Source organism: Anser brachyrhynchus (assembly GCF_964034855.1).
Source record: "Anser brachyrhynchus genome assembly, chromosome: 10".
NCBI classification, from domain to species: domain Eukaryota; kingdom Metazoa; phylum Chordata; class Aves; order Anseriformes; family Anatidae; genus Anser; species Anser brachyrhynchus.
In genome coordinates this window covers 2,232,344-2,254,767 of record NC_137705.1, presented here as the reverse complement: position 1 = coordinate 2,254,767, position 22,424 = coordinate 2,232,344, and the positions used below count along the sequence as shown (strand labels likewise).

Sequence of the window (22,424 nt, the reverse complement as noted above, 5' to 3'; positions counted from 1 at the left end):
ATAACATTGTTTGCCATCCCTGTGCTGGATGCTCTGGTGAGAGACGCGCTGCCCGGCCACGTGCTGCCATTCCCGGGGAGCAGAGAACAAAAGCGAATGCCAATTGCTGTGCAATCACCCAATTACCTTCTGTATTTTTGGGTTTAATCTAGTTCTGCTCCTTGCAGAAATAAATACAATAGATCATTAACGCTGATGTTCGTAACACTGTGCAGTCACCTTCCCCGCCTCTCCTTAAAGTGCTGTGTTATTTAACACCTGGTAGGAGATTTAAAAGCATCTTCATCTGATTTCCAAAATTAGGGCTAAGTTTAGCTTCTGTAGGTAACAATTTCTGCTTAAACTTTAATAAAGAAGTATGTTTAGAATCTCAGGGGCACACTCTCTGCTCATTTGAAACAAATGAGGATTATATAAGGAGGAACACGAGCTACAAATAGGTTTCATAAAATTAATTGGCTCTAAGCTGCAGCTGAGCAGAGCTGAGCCAGCCCAAGTGACAAGTGGCCGCAGTGTGCCCGCTCCTCCTGGGCAGCTCCGAGGGGGTGCTCCGAGGGCAGAGGGGTCCAACCTCGACGCTGAGGCACTCCTGAAGACTCCGGCTCTCAGGGCTCACAATCCCTGCACACCCTGCATGCCTGGCCCGCGGGTCCGATCCTGCACCACCAATGTCCTGTCCGACCGCCCCGGAACTGCAGCACCATCCCAGAGATCCACACATTCTCGCAGTATTTGCATTTATGGGCTCCAATATTTTTAAGTTCTGCCTCACCAGAATACCATGGGTGCTGCAAAGCCAGGAGCAGCATGCAGAGGTTTTGCATCCTGCAGAGTCCTTCCATATCGCTTCTAACGAATGCAGAAATTGCAGCACGTGCTTAAACATTCAGATGAACGTTTAAGCCCACCCACTTCTCCACCCCAAAATACTCCAGCCCTGACATGGGGCCAGGAGCAGAGGCTCTGCAGCCTCTCCTCGTGGAGCAAACTGCAGCTCTGTGCTGGGAGGATCGGTTACGTCTGCCATGCTCCGAGGAGTTAATGTAAAACCTTTAGCCCAATCTCCCTAGTGGCAGTTAAAGAACATATATATATATATATGTATATATTCTTATATATAGATAGATCATATATATAATATATATATATGATCTATCTATATAAAATATATAAATATTTATATAGATAGATTATATATATAATCTCTCTCTCTCACTCATATATATGTATATATACATAATCTTCTAAAATAGCTTGCACATGTTTTTCCATTGCAGAGCTCTTTATTTACAATGGCTGAGATAAGCATGCTAATTTCTGCCGAGACCTGCATCCCACTGACTCCCATCTTCTCTCGGCGCAGGTATCACAAAGCCCAGCTTGAGCTAGGCTCCCAGGAGCTTTTCACCAGCGAAAGAAGTGCAGGAGCTGAGCGTTGGGCCAGCATCCTACACAGCGAGGTGAAAGCAGGGGATAAGCAGAGGGCTCGAGCAGATGCTCAGCGGATGGGGCGCTGCCCTGGGCTCTGAGCAGCAGGCCCACCGCCGGCCACGCCGCCCCACAGCCCTGCCCCTGGCTCCAAACCCCGGCACTGGGAGTATAAAGACTGAAAAAGACAAAACCTCTTGATTTTTCCTTTCTCTGAAAACTCTGTCAACGAAAGAAGTCTGTAGTTCATTAATAGCTACTGAAATTATCCCTAATTTCCCAGCTGTTTTACGCACTATCATTGACATTTTACTCAACGGCATAATCACCCAGGACAAAATAGAATGTGTGATAATGTCCTTGCGTAATGAACATACCAAAATGGCTACTAATGAAATCGGGAGGAAGAAGCATGACCATTTTCCTGTATTCCCCCCCAGCTAGTACATTAACAACTTCTGTCGCCCTTTATAGATCACCAGGGAAGGCTGACATTCCTCCTCTTCGAGTTAAAGCAACTGGCATCCACACCAAGCAAAAAAACCCCAAACCCTCATGTAACAAATGGCATTTCTCAAGACGTAGACATTTGAGAAATGACATTTCTCAAGATATTTCTCAACTACCAAGTTCAATACGTCTAGTATTTCTTTCCAGATAACCCCCCCTACTTGGACGCCCCGATGCCCAAGGACCAACAGGAACAGTGTGTGCTCTGAAGAGCTTCTGGGCAAAAAAGAAGGGATGGGGTCTACCCAGCAGGAAAGCGAGGCTATAGGGACTGACACGGCAAACACTGGTGCCAGGTGGTGTCACCAGGCACTGACAGGACCCAGCTGAATCACGGCACTGAATTATTGCTCATCTCATTAACCCGCATTTAGTTCACTAACAGCGACAAACAGCTACTGAGTAAGCACCGCCTGGGACAAGTCCTCCGTCAACCAAAGCTCCTCCCATGATATTTTCTTTGAGGGCTGCCCCCAATTCCTGCACACTGTGTGTGCTTTACACCGCCTGGAAGAGTCATTAGAGGACCACGCAGTCCTCTTGGGCCCCCTATATATCTGGGTTCATACCCAGACATAGCAGCAGTCATCAGCACGTCAATACCAAAAGAAACAAGACGCACACGTGTGTCCTCCATAATCCCACAGAAAGAAGGTTTAAATTCCCCTCTAGATTTCACAGTGTCTGGGAGACTCGCAACTATTCCGACATGGTTTCTATTTAAAGAAAATGAAACCTTCCCCTGTTGAAAATGTACTATTATCAGGTATCATCTGCTCCTCCGTGCCACCCCCACAAACCCTGAAGTAATTGAGAAAGTAGTTGTTGACAGATGACTGTGTACAGAGGATAACAGACACCAGCGTCACTCCTGTAGGAAAGGAAAGCTGGAGCTGTGACAAACCAGCGTGGCACCGACTTCTGCTGCTGGGAAGCACACTGTCACTCCTGCTTTGTGCAACTTAGTTCATAGCTGTCAGGCCAGGCGTTCACTCATGTACCTGCTATAATAAAATTAGTCAAAATCGTATCTTCCCCCGTAGCATTGCAAATATTTTCATATCTAAATTCTTCAGTCTTAGTGCAAACACATTGCTTTGGCAGATGTTACAAAAGTCAAATGGAATAATGTCATGCTGCTTTATATAATGCCGTATCTGGAAAAAAACACTATGTGTGTGTCAGCGTAAATACACATCATTTAACACTTAAGTAATAAAAACACGAACATTTTCAAATCTTGCAAAACATCTAACCTTTTCCTTGAAGTGTCAAAACTTCATCGCACAGCACATAACCAATAGCCATCACACAAAGTATAACATTGCTTTCTGAGCCTTGGACTTAAAGGAATATTTAAAAAAAAAAAAAAGAGAACACTTTGAAAGAAAACAGTTGTGTAGTCTTCAAGATGCCATTGGAATATGACCATCCTCAGGGGATGCTAAAAAGAACTCGTGGTCCAGTTTCTCGGCCGGAGTTAGCTGGGTGATTCGCCAGGCAGCACCCCATGCGCCAGCACAGCCTGGTAACCTCACCTGGCATCATCTTGGCCCTGAAACCACGTCCAAAGTGCTGGAAACCAGTGCACGGCGCATTAAAACACAGGGAGAGCATCCTGCACGCTTCCTCGCACAAAGTAGGTGACCCATTTTCCGCACGTATTTTTGGAGCGTTTCATTTTCTAACCTTTCCTCTCGTGTGACGCAGGGGACAGCCCTGCTAGTGTTTTCCTCCAGTAATGGGCTCATTCTGCAGCAACGTGCCATAGAGCCACGTGAATTGTCAGTCCTGCTCCCGCTAAAGCTAATGGCAAAACCCCTGATGGTTTTGAGGAGGCCAGGACCTGGGTTCAGCCACCTTCTGCTCCAAAGCAAAGAAAGCACACGCTTTTTATTGAGCCTTTTCAGACACAGAATGCTATTCAAACACATTTACCATTTCTGAACGGATGTCTTCAGCTGGAACCTCAGAGACAAGCGCAGAGGGTTTATCTAGTGGTAACAAAAGCCTCGTGGCATTTCTTAGATGGAAAGAAACCCGTGTTTAGCAATTATTCATAGCCTTACACACATTCCTGCAGACAGTCAAGCTGACTTGGCAGACTGAAGCTAATTGGGTTTACAGGAGAATGAAGCTTTGATTGAAGTGCTTCGCTTAAAAAATTACATACGCACCCCCACACCCCTGATAACATTACTCTCGAGCATGTAAAACAACCACCCCACATATTAGCGAAGAAGAAACGCTGAGTTTTTTATCACTTTACCAACCAAAGACCCACAAGTGAATAATTCTGAAATGTTTGATCTGCTGTATTCTGCTGCATAATTTAGCGGCTGCAGAAGGGCTGCGTGTGGCTGGCATTTCGGGCTGCTTTTGAAGTTCACAAAAGCCCCGCAGTCACCGGGGGGTGGGACCCTGCTCGGGGTGGGCACCGAACAAAAGGTGGGTGGGGAACAGCTCCAGAGCTAATGCACAAAAAGCGGTTATGAGAAATTGGATAAGGGAAATTAATGTAGCCTCAAGTTTACCGAGTAAATAATTCAGATTCTACCGCGGTGATTTATGAAAATAAAAAGCCCTAACGAGCCCAGCAGGCAGCAGGTGCTTCCGTTTTCACATGTTAAGAGCAAAAATAAAAGGGCAGGAGCTTTTGCTTCATTGGGCTTTTTTCCTATTTCATGGTTATAGTTTAAAATAAAAGAGCTCCAACGTGCCTCAGGGACATGATATGCTCAGCGATTTTGCTAGTCAGGGAAGGGTCACACAAGTGTTGCCTTCTCTGTTTGTGCCGTGGCTTTCGATTCTGATGCAGCCACATGGAGAAAACTTCCAGGTGTTGCTAGGAATTACTGCTTCTAGGGGAAGTTTTACAGAAATAACAACCGACAAGTTTCAGAGGAGAAGGAATATTTCCAATAGCCCTGTGCAGACAAAGCTCAAAGCTGCTCGCGAACATGTGCTCTTCTATCATTCTCCCAAATCAACACACACAGAATTACATGCAGAAATTCAGATCATGGACTACATCACAACAAGTCTCTGTTACTTTGTTGGGAAAAGTCCCAGATAGTCACAGACTATCTAAGTTCTTGAAGAAAATGGAAGGACAATGGAGACGTGCAAAGATGACATGAAACAGAGGATGGAAGCTGCACAGGAAGCACAAGAAAGAGGAGATGGGGGAAATGGAAAAACAAGCAAATGGAAGTGGAGAGCGACTTTTTACACGGGCAGATAGTAATAAAACAAGGGGAGAAAGTTTAAAATTAAAAGAGGGGAGATTAAGATTAGATGTTAGGAGGAAATTCCTTACTCAGAGGGTGGTGAGGCCCTGGCCCAGGCTGCCCAGAGGAGCTGTGGCTGCCCCATCCCTGGCAATGCCCAAGGCCAGGCTGGATGGGGCTGGGGGAAGCCTGGGCTGGTGGAAGGTCTCCCTGCCCATGGCAGGGGTTGGACTGGATGGGCTTTGAAGTCTCTTCCACCCCCAAACCATTTTATGGTTCTATAAAATGGAAAATGGTGAGCTGAGATGCTTGCAGGAGGCCCACTGACCTGAGCAATTGCTGATGATGCAGGGAAGAAGCCACGCTGCACATCCTCATTGCCATCTAGTTCTGCCCATCTTATTTATTTAGTTTCAGAGGAAACCTCACAGTCTTCAAAGCCGATGATCTCCCCATCTGCCAGCTTTATCAGTCAGCATCCATGCTCCACATCAACACCTTTTTCATTGACTTCCATATGGTTCATTGCATGAAAATGCCTAATTAAGAGAAGAAGATGAGATTTTAGCAAGTAAACCTTATGACTATCTGTGGAGGAAATGTGAGCTGTAGTGCTAAATCACAAGAGGTGGCAAGCACAGCCAGAGAGGCGACTTTGAAGGCAAACTGCTGCCTAAGAGTATCTCGAGCTCGAGAGAGGTTCAGACTTCAAAATCACCCACTTCACGTGCCCTACGCCTGCAGCCTGTCAGCAGGATTTCCCCCGAGCGGCTGAGGCAGGATCCTGGCAGTGCTCGCACAAAGCTTTGTCAGATCAAAAAATCTACCAGACAGTGATTGCAGATCAGAGCAGCTTACTGCTATTAAACCCAACAATTTGCCACTCTCCAGACGTAAACCGGGACAATTCACTGCACTTGCACTAATAAATGGCACCGCTTCCTGAACGCAGCACCACATGCTGATGGACTGGAAGTTCAGATTTGTTTTCTGACTATATGTAAAATAGAATATATGCCCCCCCCCCCGAACCCCAACCAGCAGCACATAAAGATGCAGCAGTAGCCACGCAGATGTGGAGCCAACATAACGTGCAGCAAATCAGCAGCTTTGAGCGAGGCTGAGGGCAGGAGAAGTGGCTGCTGGGGCTGTAATCATTTGCTGTAGCTCCTGCAGCCCATAAAGGGCCTGCCCTGGCACATCCCCAGCAGCACGGGCTTTTATTGCCTACCTGGTACAACGTGGAGCGAACTTGCACCTTGGAATGAAAGTGAAATTACCTTGTGAGGCTGAAGGGACAGGAGAGGTGTGGATAGACATGACCTGAGGTACTTTCTCCCTTGGACCAGAAGGGCAGGGAGAGCCTTCCTGCAGGCATTTTTGTGAGCTGGCCACTGTAAATCCTACAGGATGCCTTCCAACCTCCGCAGCAGGTCCATAAGCCAAGTTTCCACCAGCTGTAAAACACCACTCCCCCAGATCAGGCTAAGGCAGCACAAAACGCAGCCCTGCAGTCCTTTCAAGAGCAGCTTTTATCACCCCGTTTAATCGGCAATTCAATTAGAAGCCTTGCGTGCCTTGGGCAGTGGCTGAGCAGGGGCCTGGCTTGGGGTGGTGTCCCCAGGGGGGCAGAGGTGTGCGTGGCCACGTGAGGACACACCGTGAGCCGAGGTGACGCCGCTGGGACACCACGGGACGGCTCCGTGACAGGGCCTCATCGCGGCACCCGGCTGCGCAGTCACCAGCAGATGTTGCCGTGGCTGTTGGAAGTCATTCGGCCAGCCTTAAAAACAAAGATTAAAAACAAAGAAATAAATTCATTTTTGTGGCATGATACAAAAACTGCCTGGCTTCTGCTGGGAGCCTAAATTTGGGTTAATTTGATTGGATGCTATGAGTGAGGGCATCGTTTGGAGCCACGAGGCGTTTTTCTCCTTGGAAGAGTGGATAACTGAGTCTATTAATCTGACAATACATTTAAACTGAGTTATTGTGACAAGGGACTTCCATTATCCATTTCATCTAGTTGCAAACTGTCAGAATAAATCTCAGGGGGTTAGGGAAAAAAGCTGCCTTCCTTTGTTTGCTGCTTTATATGCCACAACAGTTTAGATTTGGTTCACTTTAACTCATGATACTGTGTAACTGTACAGGGTGGAAGCTCACTGGAAACCTAGCATAGCAAATGTTAACTTTACGGTCATCAATTTTTTTTATTATTATTATTTGTAATTATTATTACAAAATTATTATTATTTGTAATTTTTATATATATATTTTAAATTAATTGGTCTGAACTTTTGGGTAGACCTGTGCGGTATCAAGAGTTGGACTTGATGATCCTTAAGGGTCCCTTCCAACTCAGGATATTCTATGATTCTATGATTCTATGATTCTAAATTAAGGAGTAAGGACAGCAAAATTTGGCCCCCTAGAAGAATCATGGCATTGACTTCAATGGCCTTTTTCCTTTTACATGTATTTTTTAATGATAACTTTTCCTCCCTCTGTAATCGATATCTTCAGAACTGATAAAGTAGTTTCCTAATGCTCTGCTTTTCTCTCCCTTGTAAAGCATTTTGAGTTAAATTGCTAAAACTCTCATAACCAGAGATTAATCAAAATAAGTTGTAGAAGAGTAAGAAATGGTATCATGCTTAAGACATGAAACTGGCATTCAGAACACTGAGACTCAATATTTTGATCCTACTGCTGGCTTCTTACGTGTTGGGTGACACTTGGCTATCAGATGAAACTTCCTTCTTCCCCACTATTTGCTTATTTTTGTAAAAGAGCCCCTTTTAGTAAAAGAACAATATTTTACAGTCTTCAACTCCTTGGCCAAACCCAAGCTGGTAGCAGGCCAAGCAGTCAAGTGGCCAAAGAGGTTAGCGCTATGGCCCCCCGATGGCTGCAGGTCTGCTCGGGCATGGTGGAGGAGGACGAGCTGCTTAGTTCGGGCTCTTGGGCTGCCACACCAACATACAAAGCTCGCCGTAACTTCAGACGTGTGCTTACGTGCGTGTAGATGGCTGGAAGCTGCACAGCGGCGTTTCACAGGAAGAGGGGCTGCGATAGTTACAAGACTTGGTTGAAACAAATAGTCCAGCCACTCTTATTACATCAAATATATCAAATATTGGAGCCGGAGGCAGTGACAAAAACATAAAAATAAAAAAATAAAATCTGTCCATCTTGAAATCTTTTATACATTAGGTTAATTTGTTAAAAAGCCTCCACGAAGAAATAAACATTGCTACTTCAACTAATTTTAATTCTATCCTCTCAGCACTATTCCTGTGAAACAATGAGAACTCTAATTCATGATCTTCCCCAAAGTCATCGTTTGGTCTCAGGAGGTGGTCGGAAGCTCAGTACAAAATGTCAGTGTCACAACTTCACAGCTCTACGCTTCGTTTTGATCAGATCTGGGAAGTGAGAAGGGATGCAATATTCTCATTCCTTTACTGTCACTGCAGAGTATTCATTAGTTTTAATTATTTTTTAGGTTCTAGGGGGAACCATTAAAAAATTAATCACAAATGGAAAGAACAGAAGCTGTATGTGGCCATAAAAAGACAATAAAGCATTTTAAGATACACACTTGTTATGATTTATACTCAAAACAGGACCAGAGGTAGCATATGGTGGTTGCCATAAAATAACATTTATTATAAAAACATGGAGATTTATCTCCAGGCTTGGTTGTATGTAAGAAGTTGCATTTACTTTAACTTATATTCAGATTCTTGTTGTAATATCATTTTTTAAATTATTTTTTTTAACTGAGCCAGCTTGCTACAATCTCACACTGTTGTACCTATAAACATTTCCTTTCTGCAGACATTGTCTTCACTGACTTCAGATGCACTATGCGTACATTTGGATTTAGACATAAATCAGCTCCCGTTCGGGGGCAGAAACTGTTCACCAGCTGCATGCTTACCTTCTGCCAACAGCCCAGACATCTCCATTGACTTCAGCAGAGGACTCCACGTGCCCATAAGGATCCTCTGATTGATTCAAGGTTTGCTTTGCTTTGCTTTAGCTTCAACATCTCAAACCTAGTAAACTGATAAGGTAACAATTAACAGGGTATTCTTATTTACTGTAAATAAGAGAAAATAGTATGTAAAACCATCACATTAGCTGCTTCTTGCTGACCGAATCCTAATGGCAAGGAGGAACATCAGAGAAAAAAAAAAAAAAAAAACCTACAGGAGAGAAATGTCTCCAAGAAGGCGGCACTAATGTTATCAAGTATTCCTATCAAAATCTGAAAATCATAAAGATTTAGTATGTATTTCACAGCTTTTTATGCACTACATCTAGAGGAATGCAACAGGGTGCACTCCATTACATGAGCAGAAGACACGGGACCACAAGAGCAAGGTTGGGGCTGAGGCTCAGAGCGACACAAGAGGTCCCCCCATCCTGGGGCGAGCAGCGGCTCTGCCACCCGATGGCACGGCATTGCCTGGCACAGCATTGCCCAGCACGGCTCCAGGGCACGGAGCTAACAACATGCCCTGTACGGATTTCCACTGCCCAGCATCCCCAGACAGCAAAAGCCAGAGGCGGGACCACCCCAGTCCCGGTGCAACACACAGCTCCTGCTGGATTTAAATGTTCACACACACCAGCTAAGGACAGTTCCAAGTGCACAACCAAGTTCTGCTTTCACAGACTGTGAAAGTACGTACAGTTTTTAATTCAGCAGTACCAGACTAAAGCGGAACTGCCTCGAGAAGTGACCCATAGAAATAAATGAATGCTGGGCGGCCAAGATATCGAAATGTCGCAAGACTCTCCTCATTTATTTAGCATTCAACTCAATATTTTTAATTCCCCCAAGCCAGTCCAGAGCAACCTGCACTGATATCCTTAAATGTCAGAGCAGAAACAAGCCAGGCTGGCACAGGACTCGCCTGCTGCTGGGGAGCGAGGCTGGCTTTAGAAATGCAAAACCAAGATATTATAATATTATATATTATAATATCTATATTATACGTATATCAATATATGTATAATATTTCTGTAGAGGTTAGAAACATCTGAGCATTTCCTCAGGGAGCTTTCTCCTCAGCTGGCACTGAACTTCTTCATACTCGTGTCTGCTGGCTAAAGACCACGGCGTGCTAACGAAGCAGAGCTGGAACACCATCCCACCCAAGAAATGCCCGCACAGCCAAATACCAACCAAGACATCCCTTCCCAGAAACAGGTTTTCATTTCTCCTCGCTATGGCACGCTAAGATGAGTTTAATGAAACCAGAAAGATCACCAACACTTATTCCAGGCTATTCCGTACAGCCCCTGCAACGTGCTGTGAAACTCGTGGTAGGTGCCAGCCCAGATGTAGCATTTAAACACAGACCAGATCCAGGTGTGTAGGGCAGTGACAGACGTATTTATGGAATGGACACCCAAATTAATCATGTCTGATATCATTTTTCTTCCTCTGGCGTAATTACAACCAGCTTTAAAATAACATGAGGTTTTTTGAACGGGGGTATTTATTTCAGTTAAGTAATATAAAGCATCAGATCTAAAAAGTGCTGTAGGCAAGGGATTTGGTTATTTAGAATTATTCTGCACTAGAATTACACTGGCTCCATAGTCCTATATTGTACTCAGACATTATATGAAATTAAGCACAACAGGGAGAAAGAATCAATCAGTCCTGGCTAAGGAATTGAGATAATAATGACTCATTTGACGGGATTGCTCTGGAAAATTAATAATGACGGTGGTAATTACTAACCTGGGATAGCTGCAGTGCTCATTATTCTCCTTTTACTCCACTGAATGTTAAGTATTATGAAGACGTTTGTTAGAAACGCGGTCTTGTCCGTGGGCTTTCAATCACAGACAAGGGCTCTCCGAGAGGTCTGAAATCTGTCCTCCTTTTACACTCACCGCGAAACAACCCCCAAGCAACTGCAATATTTGATATATGGCATGGAAGGCCACAAATACGGTATTATTTGTAAGAGTTAAGCTCCTGCAAGCCCGATCCATCACAGCTCTGCTGCCTTTGCTTCCCTTGACCAAGGACCTGGCCCAGCACCTACCTGGGCAGGGAAGAGCCGATGCATCTCTGTGATTTCCCATTTCATTAACTGCTGTATCACCTGTGCCAGTGACCAGTCTTCCTGCTGCCCACCACCACAAGCAGTGCCTTTTGCAGCCCATCAGCCCAGCTCCTCGAGCGAGCCGAAGCCAAGAAAGGGACCAGGCTCCCTCCTGCTCCAGGGCAGCAGCTGAAGAGGAGCTTCTGGGGACGGAAGACATGCTGTAATATAACCGGGGAGAGATATTAGGCTCTAAAAAGCTGAGAGTGACTAAAAATAAGAGCGTCTCACAGCTGTGCTTTCAAACATCTGTTCCACGCCCCACGGAGTGCATGCAGCACTTATTTATATTTTAAGTGGATCAGCATAGTGTTTACCTTATGTTGAAGAGCAAGCGATGAAAGCGAATGCCCTGTAATATGCAGAAAGATGAAAAAAAAAATAAGATAAAATAAAGCAGTTCTTCTATAGCAATGTTAAAAAACAGTTCTTTACTGATGTTGTAGGAAAACAAATCTCTAGTTTTCTGAACAAGGCAGAGCTTCCTTACAGCAGAAGCTATCCTTCTCGACCAAGGAATTTTGGACTCCTTGTCACCTTTGCCAATTACTCCCTTTTTCCTGCCCAATACTTCTTTTCCCAGCTGTTTTTGCCCAAAATTGTTTTCAGCCCTACGAAATGCGCTCTTTTGAGGACCCTATCTGCATGTCCCTGGTGCGTTACTTTAATCATTCCACACACACCAGAATGCTGATCCCATCTTTTTCTGTCAAGATGGTCAAACACGCAATTTTTCCAGAGGGATTCACAAATTTAAATGTCAAGAACAGGGGCCATGAGCTCCGCTGGGGTAAAGGGAGACACTGGTGATTTCTATCTGCAGTCTCTGCCTTCAGGTTTCTTGTTCAGCTCCTTGACAAACCCACTGTCACCCAGGCTTGTCGCGGCACTCTGCATACATCCAATTATCCGGGTACAGCATGGCGTGACGAAAACAATCCATCCATACAATGCAAACAAAACCCCTTTAGATTAAAAATCCACATTTCTGTTAAACCTCTCTTTCCCTGTGGACAGGCAGACGCTGGCTCCATTACGATACGGGACTGCACCCTCCAAGGAAGTGGGATTGGGGTTGGGGCTCTCCAGGGCTGGTGCTGCATGCATCGAGGGGTTTGTTTGGATAATCTGAGCAGGACTGAAGAAATACCCAAACAGGCTGCATTTGCAAAGTTCCCCTGCTGCATTAGCTCTGCCCACTGCCCAAGTATTGAGGAAATAACCACCAATAACGCTCACCTTGTGCATTAGCAGGTGTCACAGTATTTAAGAGAGGGGGTTGGCGAAAGTAAACGAGATGCACACAGTCATCAGTAACCCAAGAATTACAAAGACCTTGCAACCACGGACCCATGAAGACGTGACCAGAGACCTGCCTGTGAATCCTAAGACTCAGCAAGTCTCTGTCAAACCGACTTTGTGCTCTGCACCTGGTCCTCAGAGGAAATGTGTAACTGCAGTCACACCTGGGCGCCTGCAGCCTTCCATAAACCATTTACAGAAATCTCTCTGGCAGCAGCATTTCCATTTCCTGAAGGACTCAAGAGCAAACAGAGTTAGCCCAAGGAACTCGGGGGGCACGGTCACACAGGACATGGAGCCTTTTTGAGTCTCCTTGCAAACAGTTGTACAGAGCTGCCTCTTACAAAACACTTCTCATTATTAGCTTTCCCAGCAGAAAAGGACATACTTGGGAATCTGACTTCAACTACGAGTACTAAACATTGAAGATAACTGGCCTGAACGCCTGAGAAATCTGTCAGTTTGGAGGCAGGGATCCTGAAGCAGGGATGAGCAGAACAGCTCTGCTGAACACACGCCTTTTGCTTCTTATCTGAACCACAGGAACATGTTAAAACAGAGGTTCTGCTCACAGCTGCGCTTAGCAAAGGCTGAAATAGTCATCTTTGTAGTCACTTCCACCTGGGAGGATGTCACCTGCAAGCACATTGCAAGAGGAAGCCCAATTTTAGTAAATTTATGATCGTGAGTGACTGCAGCGCTTGGCATGATCCACGTCTGCTTTGTGCATTTCCTGCTTCAGCAGAAACAAAGGTACCAAATTTCTGTTCAGAAGTGCGTGCAAGCTCAGAGAGTTAATTATTGTAATTATCAATTCAACAGACTCAGAATACTAATCTATTATAAAGTGGTCTGTTAATTGGTGTTAAACTGTCATTAGGCTGCCATTTCCCATGTTATCAAGCTGACCCGAAGCACAGCAGAGCTGAAAAACCAATCCATTCCCCATTTCTGACAAAGGCTGATTACTGATTTGGAGAAGAAGAAAAAAAAAACACACTACATACCTGGAACTGAAGTAGTTCTACCAACAAAGGAAAACATCGCTGTGCTGCTTTAAATTCGGTATTTAAATTCCTTCGGTACCGCCAGGGGCCCCGTACCCGCAGGGTGGCAGAATTAAAGACTGGGGTGAACACCAAGAACAGCAGTGCTCAGCACCCTACCTGCCCCGGGAGTCACTCAGAAGTCATCCAGAGCAGCCCCTGGGGAGGTCCAGGAACAAGGGGCAGGTGCCAGCGGGGTCTCCTCCACCTAGCTGCCTGCTGCCAGCCCGGGCTGCCAGCCTGGCCTTCAGTTTCCAGCAGAAGTGCGGGCAGGAGTTTGGCTTCCTCACCTCTGAGAGCTCAGTGATAAAACCCAGGTGCCCCGGAGGGCAACGAACTTCAATTTAAGTATGTTGCAGTAAGGAGAGGGAGACTGCATTTAATTTCAGGCTATTATCGGGCGAAGCAGCGCTGCTGGCTGCTCTGCCCAAAAGCCGCCGTGGCACGACCTGCCGGAGCGCTCCTCGGGTATCTCCCGTGACTGGCATTTCTCTCTGCTAACATTTCTTTCTTTTTATTTTGTTTTATTAAGCAGCCAACTTTAAAAGTTCAGGGGAACTCACAATGACCTTTTGAAAGTCCAGAAATGATTCATTGCCTGAAACGATTTCGATATGGAGCAATCTCTGAAATACTTATTCACCTGAATATTCCCTGGCTCTCCCTGAGACAACCCACGGTGCCCATCTGGGCATCCCTTACAGCAGGACGCAGGGCAGAATTTTCAGATTTGACAGACGGGTAAGAGTTTGAATAGGGAGCAGTGAATTTTCTGTATGCTAATCAGAACCTCTTGGTGCTCAGGTACCCTTAAAATCTGGTCTAGGATGTTATACAGGAGAAAAGAAGACTGAGAGATTCAGAAAGCCCATGGAAATGGTGACCTGCCTTTACCTGACACCCTTTCCTCCATATTTTAGGAATTTTTAGGATAACAAACTTTGTCATTTCGGATTATTTCCAGTTCTTTTGGCTTGTCTTTGTACTCCTTGCCAATGCACAGCTGTTGTATCTAGCCCATTTATGTTGCTTTTCGCTTTCCTTCCAGCATCCCTCCATCACCTGCCTTTGCACGTTTAAATACCAACCAGAGCACTGGAGAAGTAGAAAAGGAAAGAGGTAAAACCTTCAGTGCCATCAATAATAAACCTAGGATCTTGGTAGTCTTTCCTAGAAGTGGGAATCCATCTAATTCAGATGTCTTTCACTACCGATGGCTATTATTCCTCCATCCAGGCTTTTCTGAGACACCTGACTATTTGTCACTTTCTCTCCTTACAGCGGCAGAATGCCTAAGTATACCTGGGTGAGCCGCATTTCTCCTTCACCTCAAAAATTGTGTGAACCTTCAGCTATTTGATACCCTTTGCTGCCACACAGATGCTCATCCACAGGAAATTCCCATTTATTTTAATCTGCAAGACCCAGTTACGCTGATAAACTGATCCATGTGGCAACAAGCCATCCCGTTCCTGTTTCTTGGTAACAGATAAGCAAGAGGCCAACATCACTTCTGTGCAGAAAACCTCGCCCGCAAATTGCCCACCTAGCAATATGACTTCTTTGTCAGCATCCTCCAGCTGAACTGGAAGTCAAATTAATTCTCGGAGCAGACAGATACCTCTTCAAAGAGCTCGAGTGCCGATCATCAGCACTGTCTGTCAGCTTCTCTCTCTCTGAATAATTTCCTTGGCAGTAGCTGCTGCACAGAATCATACGTACCTATGCAACTTTTACACGTCGTACGGAGCATTATGCAATGGTGCCGCTGACCGTGGGGTTTTGGCAGGAAATTGGAAAACCAGCGGTCCCCAGCTTTTCCTCAGCCTGCCCTATCACAAGCAGAATTTATTGTTGCTGGGAAACTGTTGCTGGGACATTCACTGGGCATTTTGTTTTGCTTATCTCTTACTCTTCAAAGTGCTACGTGTTCCCTGGCTTTTATCTAATTCCCTCATTACTATTCCATCCATTGCTTACACCTTTGCAGTTCCCTCCAGTTGCCTTCATGTGATCTTGCTGCTTTATTTTGTGCTACTGACTTCAAATTCTGCTTGGCTGAGTGTTCTTTTAACTGCAGTGAAGGAAAAATAAACCTATGCAGATGGAAACCTGTCTCTTCTGCTGTTCATGAAAGCGGGCTCTGCAAGATTGCTACTAGAGGAATCACCTGGTTAGGCCTGGAGAAGACGGATGGGCACGATGGCAAGGACAGCTGTCAAACAGAAATGCCCATTAGAGCCTCCTCTGTGCTTCAGTCAGTCAGGTTTGTTTTTACTTCACTTTGCTGATATGCACTGACGTGGTCCAAAATGGATACAGAGACGAAGACCAAAGGCAAGTTTTTGCTATTTCAGGAGATAAAGATCTTGCTCAGCACACTCAGAGTGAGTGACTCCAAGCACCGTTCTTTTAGAGAATGAATAAACGAGAAAAATGTCATTGCACTGAGCTGAAATTTGTCCTTAATTACTTTACGATTGAAACCTAAACAAAAAGCCATCCATAATACCATTAAGAAACTGTTTTCATACAGGTGAAATAATTGAAGCCTATCCTTGATATCTTGGTTTGCAATGGACTCATTGCTAGTGACTGTGCACAAGTGCTAACTCTGCTACTTATTGGAAAAATGGCAACTGGAGAATGCCACAAGGCACAGCATATGAGCATTATTTCTATTTTCTAAATCTATCAGTCAAAGATCGACCGCCTTCCTTTAACATAAGGCATGCTAAGGGCACAGGGATCTCTCATTTCTTGGATGGCTGGTCAAGACTTACAGTTCAGCAGATGCGCATAATAAGTGAGTTCCTTCTGCACTGAATAAATGTCCTGCCTCACAGGCATTTGCTTTTGATACTTAGCTGGATTGGCTTGTTGGGAGATCAGAGATAGAGAAACTCATAGGACTGGCTCGCTTCTGTTTCCTTTGGCAAGAAGTTGGGTGCTAATTTAAAAAAAAAAATAGTTGGCTTTTTTATGGGGTGTGTGGGCTGGCAGCCTTATGCTTGCAAAGGCATGCAAGGCTAGAGGCAGTGTTTTTTATTTTTAAAAGTAAACCCAAAAGGTCCATTCTCTATTCTCATCAACATAAGTGCTGTAGAGCAGTTCCCGATTAATGACTGTGTCCCAGCTCCTGTTGAAGGTGACAACAATTCCTACAACACTATTATTTTATAACTCCAAGTATCCAACAAGTCTTTTTTCACATCAGGATACCAGATCTAGTAGCATCACCTATTGCACTGCAAACTCTTGTAAGGAAGCTACTGGAAGAGCCCAGTCGGACAACCTTGTGCTTCCCGTGCAGTTAATTATTGCTGACTGCTCCATCTGCTTTGTCATTACTGCAGCAGTGCCACGACTTTTCTCTCAAATACGTTGATTGAAATGACATATTTTGCACATGTCGTAAGAACCCATAAGAGTCCCTGAATTTTAAACTGTTCCTCTCTAATTTAGCTGTTCCTGTTGCAATGCTGGGTTTGACCCTGCAGACCAGTACCAGACTATTTAAATAGGTTTCTTTGTGCCTAGGACTAGCTCATTCGTAGCTTTATCAGGATTTATCCATCTGGACAAGGAGCAAAGTAAGGCATGAATTTATAGAGTGCTACTTCTCAGCAGTAATTCTCTTCATGCGTGCTCCTCGTGTGCCTCATTGAATGCGAGCTTGTTCGCTTTCAAGAGGAGTGAATGCCCTGCACGTACCAAACACGTACAAAAACCACAATCCCTGCATCCTCTACAAAGACAACAGAAAAAAGGCAATTTAGAGCTGGGGGGAGTCACCTTTTAAATGATGTCCTTCCCCATTTGCTCCTTTTGCTCCATTTGCTCTCCATTTGCTCTCCGTGAGCACTAGCCCCTTAATTAAAGCATTTAGTTAGCACCGAGCCCAGCTTACCTCTGCAGCACGGCAGCAGGAGCTCCTGCTCCACCCTGCCAATGCTCACTGGGACCTGTGCCCAGGGACGGAGAGAGCAGGGCGGCCACCAGTCAGCCCCCGGGGCCAGGTGGACTGGTGGTGACTGGGAGGGCCCTGGTAACTGCCAGCTCCACTAATGGTCTAAACTCACTCATTTTCTTACAGCACAGGTAGGCGAGGAGCCCAAGTAAATGGCTGGGGCAGAGTATGCACAGCCCTTTAATGCAGGCAGGTTGTAAAATTACAGGCTAGCTTTTAAGAACCGTCTGGCCTCTACAATTATATTTTTTCAAATAGTAATTTCCTAATTAACAATTTTTGCCCTTTGAAGTCTTGCACAGGCAAATGATTATTTTTTCTTTTCTTTTCTGATGACAGGGAGATTGTTTATCCCATTTCTTCCAATAAAGATCCATTTTATGTTCCAGTGAAAAATGGTAAGAGCAGAACAATAGAAGCAAAACCACAAAGTTACCCCCTACCCAGATCAGAGAGAAATATGTCTTTGACACCTGCTGGCAATTAGTCCTCAGCATGCATGAATTTACAATTAGTAGCGCTCCGGTAATGGGATTTGAGGTGTGATCCCAGCTGTCATTAACACTGCCCTCTGCCACCCTGGGCTACTGGAAGAGCCCAGATCCTTCTCAGCGCTGGGACGGTAAGACAGTGAAGGAAGGAAAGGGTTTTTTCTCCTATCTTCCTATTTCTTTCACAGCATCCAAGGAGGAACTTCTCTCCCCAGTAGCCATCAGGGGTCCCCTTTTGGCATGCGCCAGGTCCGGACCCCTTAACTAAGTTCCCCTACCTTCACTGCCAACTTTCCTGCTCAACAGACAAAAGCAGCTTTGAGTCCAGCATTTTGCTGGAATGTAACAATAACTTGATTTTGCCCATCTGAAAATGTTTCTGTGCTACATGAAATGAGTCAGCTCTGCCCAGTGTAGAAAACTGAAAAGAAATATTGTATAGAAATGTTGTACAGAATACTGTTCTTTGAAGCACTTGATGACATTTGAAAGCCATCTAGTGCTTTAGAGGACAGTGCTTTGTGAAGTATTTCATGAAGTAATAGCTCTAAAGTTCCTTTGAAATATTTCTTATTTGCTATTAAATCCTGGAATTTTGGAAATTAATAGTTAGAGGAGCTTTGATGCAAAAATCTCTGAGTAAAACAAATTCTGAAGGCTATTTTCACACTGAGTTACATTAAAACTTTCCTTCAACTCCCGTGTTACTTTCTGAGATGTGCATTAAATTATCTTAAATGCTAAGAATAACATTATACCGAATAATTGGAAAAAATGACTCCTTGATTTTTCTCCCATTAACACACTTACATCTCTTGGTGCTTTCTAGCAATCTTTAAATGAACGTTGTTGGGTTACTAATTAGCATGACAAACAATAGATTCGCATTTCATGGGCAATTTCATGGCCAGGCAGCCCACCTGGGACAGGAGGCATGTTCTGCTATCTTCAGCAGGCATCCAAGTGCCTCTGTGAAACGCATTTCCTTCAAGCCTCATCTCCAGCACCCTGTCAGTGCATTTTTTGACTAATTGGTGGCAGCCGACGGGCCTAAATCTTCCAGCTGCGTGTGTAAGGGCTTAGAGGGGAGGTCTCACACAGGAGGGGACGGGAAGGAGGTGCTGTAAGGCCGGCAGTAGCAGCAGCAAGCAGGGACGCGGGGCGTGCGGCGGGTAACGACGTGCACTGCACCACCATCACCAGGAATCCCTTATCTTTCTTTTTCTCAGGGCGAGTTTCCCTCGTCTCTCCTCAATTACGCTTCATTTGTTTTTATCGCAAAATTTAATTCGAGGCAGTTGCTTGGCAGATGGGTTAAAGCATTTTTTTTTTTTACGTTTCAAGCAAGGGAAGGCAAAATGATTACCGGTGTGGTGTGTGACGCTAACACCCGCTTTGGTGCGGGAGGGGAGCTGATCCCGGTGGCAAGCTGCAGGCTGTGTGTTGGGGCGCACAGCACCCGGCCCCTGCTCCTGCCCTCGGCAATGACAGGCGGCATCTGCAGCACCAGGTGAGGAGGGAAACGCCTTCCGCAGGGCCTCGGCGCTGCCATCATAATGGTTAAAATAAATAAAAAAATAATACAAAGTACCCCAGGCGGGTGCTGAGCGGGGAGGGGCTCGTCTCCCCGCAGGTCACCGAGGTGGCTGGCAGGGGAACAGGCGCCACCCCAAAACCGTACCCTGAGCCCAGGGCCAGTGGGTCCCTGAGCAGCTGAGCCCCGCAGGGACCCCGGAGAGCTCCCTGTCCAAGCCCTGCTCACAGCCCAGGGCCAGGCTGAGCATCTCCCAAAAAAGATGCCACAATATCTGAGAGCTAAAAATAAAAGACAGCAAACCACACAACACTTTAAAGGTATTAAAAGAGAGAGCCACAGGGGCGGCTGCAGGACCCTGAGCCCCCTTGGGCAAACACCCATCCCTGGCTTGGCCACACCATTGCCACAGAAACCCATTACTGCAGGGCTCTCTGGTCCCAAATGGCTGTAAAACCTCTGCTGACGCTACCGAAGCCGATCTCTGCACATCGGGCCCTGGGAACACCTCCCCACCCCGCTGCAGCCCAGAAGATGGGAGCATGGAGAGCTGCAGGCTGCTGAGCTAATACAGCCAAATTTCCTAGGCGGGGCTTGTGTTACTTCCACCACGCGCATTGCAGGCAATCTTTCATTTTATATCCCTATACCTGTATACGAAAATAACATTATCGGCACCGTTTTCTGGGAGCATGCCTATCCTCAGTGCGCTAGATAAAGTGAATATTGTATTGATGGAAAAGAAATAAGAACATATTAAAGGAAAATCTATAAATGCTTTAAAATTTCATCTTTCAGCAGCTCCGTTTAGGCAGGCAGGCACGGTCCCACGAGCCCTGACGGGAGGCACGCTGCAGAGCGGAGCAGGAGCTGCACAGCCTCGCACCCCGGGCAGGAGGAGCCCAGCTTCCCGTGGGGACGCCAGCACCTTCCTGGGGCCTGGCACCAAGCACCGAAGGGAGAAGCTGAGGTTTTGTATAAGCCAGGTCTATAATAATAAAAAAGTAATGTTCGTTCTGGGTCCTCAGGACTGGCCCATTGCAATGACCACCGCCAGCTGTAGGAGGGGACAGGCAAAGGAACCCCCCCAGCATTTTTCTAGTCATTCAAATAAATAAACCTGGGCTTGCCTCACCTTTTTCAGCTGGAGGTGCTCAGCATCATCCCCATTTTGCAGACGAGGAGGCTGGTTGTCTTCTTCCGTGTTTACCTAAACGTCCTGGAGATGCAGAGGTGGATGCAGGAAGATCAGCGCCGATCCCTATCGCTTTCCTTCTTCTGCCTTGTGGAAAACGGAGCCAGTCCTGGCTGCAGCACATCACAGCGGGGGTACGGCACTGGAGCAAGGCAGGCCGGGGAGCTGCAAAGCCCCAGCACAGCGAGGTTTCTGTCTGCAATGAGCAGGGAGGTCTGGGGGAGCTGCTCCGGCGTGGGGGCACACCTCTGCCGCGCTCAGTCGAAGTCCAGGAGACGTGCCGACAGTAAAGGCTTTCATGTAGGCCAGTTCTCTGTCAAAAATGGGTCCAGAATTAGGTTAGTGAGGCGATGTTTACACACGGAATGACGTGGCCTGGTTTTCTGAAGCGCTGAACATCCACCTCAGGAGCTCCCTGGTGGGGAAGGAAACTTTATTTTCGGCACCTTGTTTTCTAGGACCGTCTGCAGCAGCTAGCTGCGGCTGCCGCGCAATTAACTCCCGTATACAAGCCTCTCATGAATAAGCATGATTTTCCATACATGAAACGTGCAGCTACAGGTTTCAGAACTGAGTTGGTATTTAGCGAGGTAGGCCTCAGAAATTATCGGTTAATGCTCCTTGACATTTTGTAAGTAGGTTAATTTACATTAAGCCTGCCGCAGGTAACTGCATAAGATAACTTGGAGCCTCAGCCATAAACTAAAAAGACGTATGCAGTTCAGGGGTATTATGGCTGCTTTTTATCATCTTTTCGACATAATGCACATTGTGTATGCAACGCGGTGAAGATAAACACATATATAAAGCAGGCAATTACCTCAGCTCACGTAGACTATCATATTTATGACCATTTGCAGAGGCTTCATATAATTCATTTACTTCAGGTGCTCGAGCAAATACATCATTATAACCCCCCAGCCAGACAACGAGGCAGGTATCAGGATTTGCTGCTATCCAACTAAACTCTCCCAAAATCACCGCTCCTCGTGGCGTGGTCAGTGGTGGTGGGGGCACAGCCGTGCTCAGAGATGCTCACTGCCAAGCCCCGGTGAGAAACAACGGGTAACGACAAGGCAGGTCCCCAGACACATCGCCCCTTGAAATTACCACTGATATCGGCATGCTGGGTATGACTAATCAGGGGCAATTAAGGGCTAATTACTCGCGCTCTGTTGTGCTCGCTGCCAGCGCTCACGAGCGGTGCGAACGAGCGGTGGGAGGGCAGGTGAGCCCACTGGTTTGATTTCCTATCATTTCACACCTGATTTGATCTGATGCAAAACAGGGAAGGCAGTGAAGAATCAAATCAGAAAACCCATTTAAACCCGAGGATTATGAGCGAATGCATCACTCCAAAGGCAGCAGCGTCTCCCAGGCTCTCAGTTAGACTGGGATCCGCCTGCCTGCCTCGAATCCCAAGCCCATGAAGGCTGCACACGCGCACGGCTGTGACTTGACAGCACGCTGAGCTTTAGAGGAATGTTTAGCAAATGCAGTTTTTGACAGATATTTCCTGGAATCTGAAACATTTTTGCATCTTTAATGAATCCGTAATGAATGAGTGATTACTTTAGGGAATAA

The 22,424-nt window shown here is 45.9% G+C and overlaps 1 long non-coding RNA gene across 2 annotated transcripts in view; it reads right to left on the bottom strand.

Moving 5' to 3' along the window:
- Nucleotides 1–22,035, bottom strand: part of LOC308200369 — a 37,883-nt gene extending 15,848 nt beyond the window's left edge. The window contains exons 1-7 of one of the 2 annotated variants that reach the window (XR_013955571.1): nt 21,661–22,035; nt 20,781–21,255; nt 11,620–11,654; nt 11,243–11,463; nt 9,115–9,240; nt 6,449–6,951; nt 5,497–5,707 (exon numbers count right to left, since the gene is read on the bottom strand). This is a non-coding gene — a long non-coding RNA (uncharacterized lncRNA). Of the gene's footprint in view, nt 1–5,496; nt 5,708–6,448; nt 6,952–9,114; nt 9,241–11,242; nt 11,464–11,619; nt 11,655–17,834; nt 20,634–20,780; nt 21,256–21,660 lie in introns of those variants that run through there. The other variant, XR_013955572.1, reaches the window with a different exon arrangement.
- Nucleotides 22,036–22,424: the final 389 nt, after the last annotated feature.